This window comes from Lipotes vexillifer, unplaced genomic scaffold (genome assembly GCF_000442215.2).
Source record: "Lipotes vexillifer unplaced genomic scaffold, Lipotes_vexillifer_v1.1 scaffold776, whole genome shotgun sequence".
Classification (NCBI taxonomy): Eukaryota; Metazoa; Chordata; class Mammalia; order Artiodactyla; family Lipotidae; genus Lipotes; species Lipotes vexillifer.
The window spans coordinates 2,573,170-2,583,173 of record NW_006777292.1 but is presented as its reverse complement, the minus strand read 5'-3'; positions in this window follow the sequence as shown (position 1 = coordinate 2,583,173).

Below are 10,004 nucleotides of genomic sequence, written 5' to 3'. Positions count from 1 at the left end.
CCATGTTTTCTTTGTCAGAGCTTTTGATTAGAAATACGGTATCTGAAACGTGCTTTTAAAACTAAGGCCCAGGTCTGCAATTCTACTCTTGATATATCCCAACAGAAATGCATGTACATATGCCACAAAAGACATGTGCAGAGTAACATGAAAAATTGGACATAGCTTATCCATCAACATAAAATGGTACAATTATATAGTGGAATCTTATGCAATGAAAATGAATAGAGTCTTGTGCAAGAAAGTGACCACCAAAAAGTCTTAATGCTTATCCCTAATGGGGAGGGAGAAGGGTTGTATTTGGAAAGACTCTTGAGGGACTTTAATGAGTGGTTTTTAATGATTTATTAAGCTGTATGTTTCATGTACTTTTCTGTATGTGTGTTACAGTGCATCCTTACATTGTTATAATTGTTTTAACGTAGTTAAATTGCCACTTTGCATTTTACTCTTTTTCATGTATTATTATGCCATAGCCATCTTCATGTTATACAAACTTCATAACCATTTCTTCAGAGAAATCTTCCCTGAATCTTGTAACTGTCCAACCATGTGCCCCAGTTAACCTCTATTACATCATGGCTTATTTCATTTGTAGTACTACTACTCTTGGTGTCTAGGTTTTGGGTTTTTTTTTTTCATTCGTCCACTGTAATGTAAGCTGCATTGGGGCAGGGACATTTTCTGACACGTTCATCAGTGTATCCTCAGTACTTTTGTTGAATGAATACGTGAACCTGGTCATTGAATTCCAAAATCAAATTCGGATCCAGTGAATTTCAAAACCAATAGCTTAATTATAGTCTTTAATAGATTGTTAAAGTTAGGCAAAACTCTAGAGATCACTAATGAGTGTAATCATACATCACTATACAGATAAGGAAACTAAAGCCTATGGAAGGCTTGTCTAAAGTAACACTGTTGACCGGCAGAGTTGGAATAAGAGCTTATGTCTTCAAACCCTAAGTCTAGTGCTCTTTCCATTACAACGTGGAACAGTGTTGCCAGTTAAGAGAGCAACATAGATAGTTGCCTTCTGCTGTAATCCATCATATAGATTATTGAAACACCCTTTCTTTCTCTTTACTTTTTGATCTTTTCCATTCCACTTTTAAAAATACACTATTGGGCTTCCTTGGTGGCGCAGTGGCTGAGAGTCCACCTGCCGATGCAGGGGACGCGGGTTCGTGCCCCGGTCCGGGAAGATCCCACATGCCGCGGAGCGGCTGGGCCCGTGAGCCATGGCCGCTGAGCCTGCGCGTCCGGAGCCTGTGCTCCGCAACAGGAGAGGCCACAACAGTGAGAGGCCCGCGTACCACGCACACACGCACACACACACACACATCCACTATTAGCTCTAGGCTTACAAGTGCTACACATTAATATTAAATAATTAAGGTTCAAAGGGCTGTTGTGAGTTAATATAAAGCATATAGAATCAGCCTAGTATTTAGTAAATAGTAGCTATTAAGCTGAAGTCATTTACATCAATGAAACAAGAGGGTTTCCAGAAACATACTCAATTATATATAGGAAGTTAGTATGTTAGAAGTTAGAGGTAGCATGCCAAATTGGTATAAAAAGATGGATTATTAAATGAGATATTGCATCAATAGGAATATTTGTTTGCAAGAAACAACCTATGATCAATGGCTTCCATAAGTAGGAGTTTATTTTTCTCATAAGTAATCCAAGGGTGTATAATACAGGACTAATATGGCAGCTTAATGTCATCAAGGACTCATGCTCCTTTTATCTTTTTACTCTGCCATTTTTGGTGAGCGGCTTTCATCCTTGTCTCAAGATAGCTGCTTCACCTCTAGGTATTACATCTAGATTCCAAGCAGGAAGAAAGGTGAAGGTCAAATGGAGCATATCAGTCAAAATTGCCTTTATTTAAAAATCTGTCTGGAAGCCACATTCAGTGACTTCCCCTTATATCTCAGGACAGATCTGAATCACTTGGCCACCCCTTGCTGCAAGAGAGTCTGGGAAAGTATTTTAAGCTGGGCACAGTTGCTGCCCTAAACAAAGTCACATTGTGTTAGTAAGGAAGAATGGATGCCAGGTAGGTAACTAGCAGTGTCTAACAGAAACATTATAGGCCACTTAGAAAAAAAGAAGCCTAGATCTGTACTTCTTATGCCAAAGTAAATTACAGATAAATCAAATATTTTTAAAACAAAGGCAGAAAAAAACAGGAATTTTTCATATACTCTGAGAAGGTAAGGCTCTCAAAGCATGACATAAAATACAAAAGCCAAAAAAGAAGAGATTAAGAAACTTGACTACATATCATTTAAAACAATTCTATAGGAAAAAAATGAACTACAAATTGGAGGGAAATATTTGTAAGACATGTAGACAAAAGGCTAATTTCCTTAATATAAAAACATTTACTAATTAGTAATTTTAAATGGGCAAAGGATATACATGGGCAACCATATAGTATATAATATATAATAGTAAAAGTATAAATTGATAAAATGGACAAAGAATATAAATGAGCAACTCAAGAGAGGAGAAATGATAAAGACCAACATATATATGTACAGGTGCACAAATACATGGTTAAATACAGTTTAGACAACAAAAACATTGGCCTCTCAGTTTGCCAAAACTTTTTAAAAGATTGATAATATCCAGTGTTAATTGGTTGGGATTATGAGCAGATCTGATATTTAGCTGATAGACACCAGCATGGCTGTCTCAGTTAAAGTACTGAAATTTGTACCAGTGGTAAATAGTATTACTTTAACTGTCATAGCACTAAAATAAATAGATTGTTTAAATTCTAAGATAAGTTCATTAGTTCTTCTGTGACAGCCATTGATAACAGACCTTTTGTTGTAATGACATCTGAGAAACATTTGCAACATCTGTTAGCTTGGCCTGTGTAAATTATGGTAAATAATAGTAAATAATGTCACTGCCTTGTGCATTACCTACAAATCATTCCATGTTCTAACAGTTGCTACTGCTCCTAAATAGTTTAATTTTTTATTTTGTTTTACTGTTTTAGTGCATTGTAATTCTTAGGTGAAAAGTAAATACAGTGGTTTAATATTTTAAAATAGAAGAATTTATAACAAAATAATAATGAACACCCCAAAACTATTTGACACTATCTGCTGTCAGTGTTGAACATATGCATAGCTTTTGACCCAGCAGTTTCATATGTTCACCAACACGTGAATTCACTGTGCAATGGAACTTGCTGCAGTGATGCGAGTGCTCTATTCTGTGCTGTCCATACAGTAGCTACTAGCCACGTAACGACTGAGCACTTGAAATTTGGTTAGTGCAACTGAGGAAGTGATTTTCAATTTAATTTTATTCAAACTTAAAGAGCTACATTTGGCTAGTAGCTACCATATTGGTCAGAGCAGTGAATGTTCATAGCAGTGCCATTACTAATATCCAAACCTGGAAGCAACCCAAATGGACAAATTACGGTGTTGTCACACAATAGACTACAATAAGATTGAAAGATGTATAACTACATGTAAGATTACGGATGATCTCAAAAACCTAATGTTGAGCAACAGAAACCAGACACACAAAAATACGTACTTTATGATTCTATTTATGTAATGTACAAAAACAGGCTGTTGGTTACTCTTGAGTGGGAAGGAAATAACAGAAGGTATGGGTATTGGGGCTTCTGGGATGTTGGTATGTTCTATTTCTTTATCTGGGTGCTAATCATATGGGCGTGTTCAGTTTATGAAAATTTATCAAGCTATACAATTGTAACATCTACACCTTTCTGTAAAGGTATTGTGTTTGAGTTAAAAGTTGTAAATTGGAGAGAGAAAAAAACACCCAGAATAAGTGTTAACAAAGTGTTGTTAAGCTTCTTAACGTTCCTTTTAAATGCTTTAAATATTCATATTCTAAAACTGTGGAAGAACATGATAATGAACTATAGCTTGGAACATTTCTTAAAACGTCCTGAAATATCTTTTGATATTGTGTAAGAATTAATATAAAATAAAACAAATGATTTTCATTTCTGAAATGGAAACATGACATTGCAAGTGACATGAATGTCGAATGCAAACACTGTTCAAAATTGTAGTGTTGAAAGTGCTAAGCTAATACTTCATCCAAAAAGCCATCATGTTCACTTAAAGCTCATGGTTCAAACAAAGATTTGCAATCATCAGTGAGAAAAGAAAAGGATAATCATAAATCATTTTCAACAATAAAGTATTTGAAATAATGACTTCTGAGAATTTCACCTAAGAGTTCCAACTGATAAAACAAAAAATATTTTTAAAAAAATATTTTTAAAAGATTGATAATATCCAGTGTTAATTGGTTGGGATTATGAGCAGATCTGATATTTAGCTGATAGACACCAGCATGGCTGTCTCAGTTAAAGAGACACCATCTACTATATTGTTAATGTTAACATTAACACCATCTACTATATTGTTAATGTTAAGTACAATCAAAAGACTTTTAGGCATGAAACGTTTAACAAAACATTAATACAGACATTGCAATTTAGATTTATGGTCTTGTAAAACGTATCTGACAAAAACAGGAAAGAAAAACTTCAGTTGTTATTGCACAGCTTCAATTGTTACACATAAAAGTGTCTTAATTTACTTAAAAGGCAAAATATGATTTAGATGCTGTGGAGCTAAAAGTGGGGGAAGATATCAAAATTTATTACAGGCATTCAAGGGAAATGATTCCAATAAAAACTATATAGAAATTTTACTGGGTTTTGAACAGCCAGTACTATGGAAGGCTAGGGGAAAAATCTGGAAATTTAGCCAAAGTTTTAGAAAGATTTCCAGATGTTTTAACTTGACCCAAAGACACTAAATTCAAATATCTCCAAATGATGTAATAAAGATGTAAATAAATGAATCACTTTTAAGTATTTTCCCAGTAAACTATATATTTACTATCGTAAATTTGTGATAGCAAATAAAGGTAAAATTTTTCTGAGAAAGTTAAATAATATATGAAGAGCTTAGAATTGTGATAATGATAATTGGAATTATATTTTGGTTTCAGTGGCAGCCTGTAGTGCTAGAACTACAAAGGTAATTTGGAAATCTTATCAAGCCTTGTATATTTTCTTCATTAGAGATTTTGAAATCAGAGCAAACGTTTAGAATATGAAAATATTTTTAGAAATTTGTTCTTTCTAAAAGTATTTAGTGAAGGTATCAATTCTTTATTTAGGTTTTCCAGAATAGAATGTTTTATTAATTAAGATTTGTAAATTAATTTGACAGGAACTAAAAGTGATTGAAACTAAAAACGTGAAAAAGAAGCAATGGAAATACATGTGATATTGTGTAGTAATTAACTCAATAAAATTTTTAAAAATAAAATATGGAAATATAATATGCCATTTGAGATAACAAAATATAAGGCCAATTCAAGTGAAACTATTATTATCTAATTAATTGATAACATTTTTATGTATTCCATTTTGTGGTGGTTAATATTATATGTAAACTTGACTGGGCCACATGGAGCCCAGATATTAACATTCTGTGAGAATGTTTTTTGGATGAGATTAATGTTTAAATATAGACAGAGTAAAATAGATTGCCCTCCTAAAGTGGGTGGACCTCAATCAATTAGTTGAAAGCCTGAATAGGACAAAAAGGCCTACTCTCCTCTCCCTGCCCCCAGTAAGAGAGAATTCCTCCTGGCTGACTGCCTTCCAGCTGGGCATCTGTTTTTTCCCCGGCCTCGGACTCAACTCTTTCTGGGTTGAGCCTGCTGGCCTTTGGACTGGAGCTGCACCTTTGACTCTTCTGGGTCTTCAGCTTGCCTGCTTACTGTGCATGTCTTGGGACTTGTCAGCCTTTATGATCTTGTGAGCTACTTCCTTATAATAATCTCTTTGCATCTCTATATATGTCTAAATGTATGTGTCAGTGAGAGTTTAGGCCTCACATTTTAAAAGAAACAAAAATATTTGTAGAGTGATTTTATTATTGCTACTGTTAAGTAGAACTTACAATATAATTTAGCCCTTCCTCAGAGGTCACTGAGATGTATTCAGCTTTTTGCTGTTATAGTAAATATCCCTAGACTTCTGGGCTTCTTGGGATCATAGATATGCTTTTTAAAGTGTTTGTCTCTGGCAGCTATTGTTTCTTTATGTTCACACTTCACATTGTATCCTCACATGGCAGACGGGACTAGCAACCTCTCTGGGATCTTTTTTATAAGAGCAAAATATTATACACACACACATACACACACACACACTTCCTATTGGTTCTGTTTCTCTGGAGAACCCTAATACACTTTCTTTTGTTCCTTATACATACTCTTAAAACATGGACATTCTATATAAGTAACTTCTGTGTAATCTTTTCTAAGTATACTTTAGTGCTCATTGATTTTCAGAAACCTATATAAGATAAAATAGAGTTATACTTACCTTTTTAAAGCATAGGGAATGCAAGGTTTTCTGTAGGTGGGTTGGCATACATGTAAACAGCTTGACATAGAATATGGTTATCTGAAAGCTCAATCTCACTCACTTCTGAGTACTCTTTGGCTGTTCCTCAAATCTGGCTGTGGCCTAACTGGCATCCAGTGGGATTTTTCTCCCTCCGGTGGTCTGACCATTTAAGTCTGTCAGTGCAGTCTGCTGTGGGGTTTATTTTCTTGGAAGCTGCGTCACACTGATAACCCAGGTTATAGGTTCAGCTAATGCTTCTTATACACTTATTTGAGAACCTAAGTTTCCTTGTTTTACCTTTGGTCTGGCCCATTGGTTTGGAGGTTATTTTATTCCCTTGAGAAGATGGGAAAAAGAGACTCCTAGCTCTGTTTGCTTCCAATTATCTGCTAACAATGTACTCTCTTCTTTGGATTTGGACCTGTTCTTATAGTCTCTGGCCTTTGCTTATTCTGCTTTCTGACATTAATGTGTAATCATTCAGGTACAAGAAACATCACATTTCTCTGTTTTTCTAAAGTAAATTAAATCTAACCTGAGCTTCCTCAGGGCTGGCTAAAGAACTTCCAGTATGGGTGGGAAATAAGATTTCCTAACCCCTTCATTGGCTCCTAAAAGGCCAAGGATGGGGTGTGGTTCATTGTTTCCATTGCATTGCTCCTTCTAGAGAATGCTGTTGCTGGGGATGGCACTCCTCTATCTGGTAGACCGTTGCTCTGTGAGGATCACCAAGATGCCCTCACTGCCATCTTCCCACTGACCAGGCTGGCACAGCACAGGGACTTCTGCTTTGCTCTCAAGGCCCCTGCAATTACACCAGCCTTGACCACCCTGGACATGGCCACATAAGAGAGACTTGTCTAAACATCGTAAGAAGATCCCCCAAACCCAATCACCTTCCCAGTCCCCAGGACCCCTCCTTTTTCTCTAATCAGACTACTTTTTCCATCCCAGTACCAGTATCTCTCACATCCCTATTCCGTTCTCAGCACCATATTAATTCCTTTCCAACAGAGGCCTAGAAGAAATTATTTTCCCTGAGCCACTGAAATATGAAGGAGCCACAACAGACCCTCCCCTCTTCCTGCACACACACACCAATGGAGAAGAGCCCAAATTCTAGAATATAAAGGCTTGATTGGAAAAGGGGTAATACCTCTCTATCATGATGAGGAACTATGTTCGTATCATGATGAGCCTACAGTCAGGAAAATTAAACCAAGGTTATTTATCTTTTAAATATACTATGAAACATTTCAGACTCATAAAAAGTATGCAGATTAATGTAACCAGCACCTGTGTTAAAAAAAAATAAAGAGCTTAAGAAATAAAGCGTTACTAATAGTTTGTACTCCATAATCACTTTTTCCTTCCTTTGTATCCCCCCAACCCCAACAAAAATGCCAACTCCTAAATTTGGTGATTTTCGTTTCCATGTATTTAATTTTAATTTACATTTGTGTGTGTGTGTGTGTGTGTGTGTGTGTGTGTGTGCTCGCGCGCGCGCACGCACAAGCATGCACACACACGTTTGTGTCCTTAAGCAATATATATAGGATTTCTTTGTTTAAAAATTTTATGTCAGGGCTTCCCTGGTGGCGCAGTGGTTGAGAGTCCGCCTGCCGATGCAGGGGATACGGGTTCGTGCCCCGGTCCGGGAAGATCCCACATGCCGCGGAGCGGCTGGGCCCGTGAGCCATGGCCGCTGAGCCTGCGCGCCCGGAGCCTGTGCTCTGCAACGGGAGAGGCCACAACAGTGAGAGGCCCGCGTACAGCAAAAAAAAAAAAAAAAAATTTTATGTCAGTGGAATCTTTATGTATTCTTTTGCATTCTGCTTCATCTGTAGGGGTACAGATAGCTGTAAATTTATACATTTCCACCACTGTAGAGAATTTACTTGACTGAATATACCACATGTTATTTACCCACTCTCCAGTGGATGGGGGATTTAGGTTGTTGCATTACATACAACGTAGCTATGAACATTCTTTCTCTTAGTGCCTTGTGCACACAAGTAACATTTCTCTAAAGGAAATTTTACCTAGGAGTAGAATTAGGAGGTCCTAGGGCATATGCATCTTCTACCTCAGTATAAACTTCCAAATTGCTCTCCAAAGTGGATACAGCAACATACTCTTTTACCAGAACTTCCCTTTTGCTTCACATCTTCCCCAGTGTTTAACATTCTCAGAATTCTTAACTTGCCAATCTAATTGTACCCCATTATGGTTTTCATCACTGATTACTAATGAAGTGGAGCATCTTTTCATATATTTATTGGCTCTTCAACTTTCCTTTTCTGTAAAGGACTCTTGTGTATGTTAATACCCTATGTCATCATCATTATTAGTAGTAGTAGTAGTATTTTACGGTATTGAGTTGTCTTTCTTGTATTGATTTGTAGGAGTTCTTTACTCAAGAAACTAATTCCTTGTCATTCATTTGCATTTGCAAATATAGTGTTCCAATCTGCAGCTTGTTTTTCACTTTGTTTATGGAAGTTTTGAATGTACAGAATTTTTAAACTTTAACGTAATCAAATGTCATTTTCTTGCATGTATGCTTTAAATTTGTTTAAAAGAAACAACTCAAAAAAAAAAAAAACTCTTTTCTATCATACAGTCATAGGATATTCTCCCTATCCTCAGCATTCCCTTGTTTAAAATTTTTGTTTTTCATATTTAGGACTTTAATCGTCCTGTTAATTATTTTTATTTATGGTGTGAAATAGGAACGGATTGTCTTATTTTCCATATAGATAATCAATTGTCCAAGCAACAGTTAGTAAATAATTCAACATATCTCCACTAACCTGCAGTGTATCAAGTTTCCACGTATGTATAAGTCTATACAGAGATAATTTGTGGTGTGGCTACCCTACCACACTGTCCTTAGAGTTCTTATGTTTTTATTCATCCGTGATCTTTTGGGTTTGTCTGAGTTCATCTGAGAGCTCCATTCATGGCACTTTGGTTGCTTTGAACACCTCCCTTTCTTACTCAGTGGAATCACTGACGCTTATATTGTTAGAATATCATTTAGGTTCCCTATCCCTTTGTATTTCCTTCAAGAATCACTGGCCTTGGTGTCACATGATGAATTTTTTAAATTTTCATGATATCACTCACAAAATTAGACATAAGGTATATGTCTAATTTATATTCAACCTTCTTCTTTTTGCTCTTACAAAATCTTCCAGGGATAAATTCACACTGGTGTCATGGCAAAGTCTACCCTCCTGGTCAGAATTAAATTTGGCTTACAAGTCATTGTTAAAATTTTTGCTTCCTTCAGAGCAACAGGGTCATGAGCTAGGCAAGAGCTCTCTGGATAGTTATTAAAAACTTTCCAATATCCCACCATGAGGTATTTCTTGATTACTTTTAAAGTAATAAATATCCTTTGACCTTATCAAAAAATCCACAATCCTATTCATCCTCCACTTTAAAAAACACACTAGGGCTTCCCTGGTGGCGCAGTGTTTGAGAGTCCGCCTGCCGATGCAGGGGACACGGGTTCGTGCCCCGGTCCGGGAAGATCCCACATGCCGTGGAG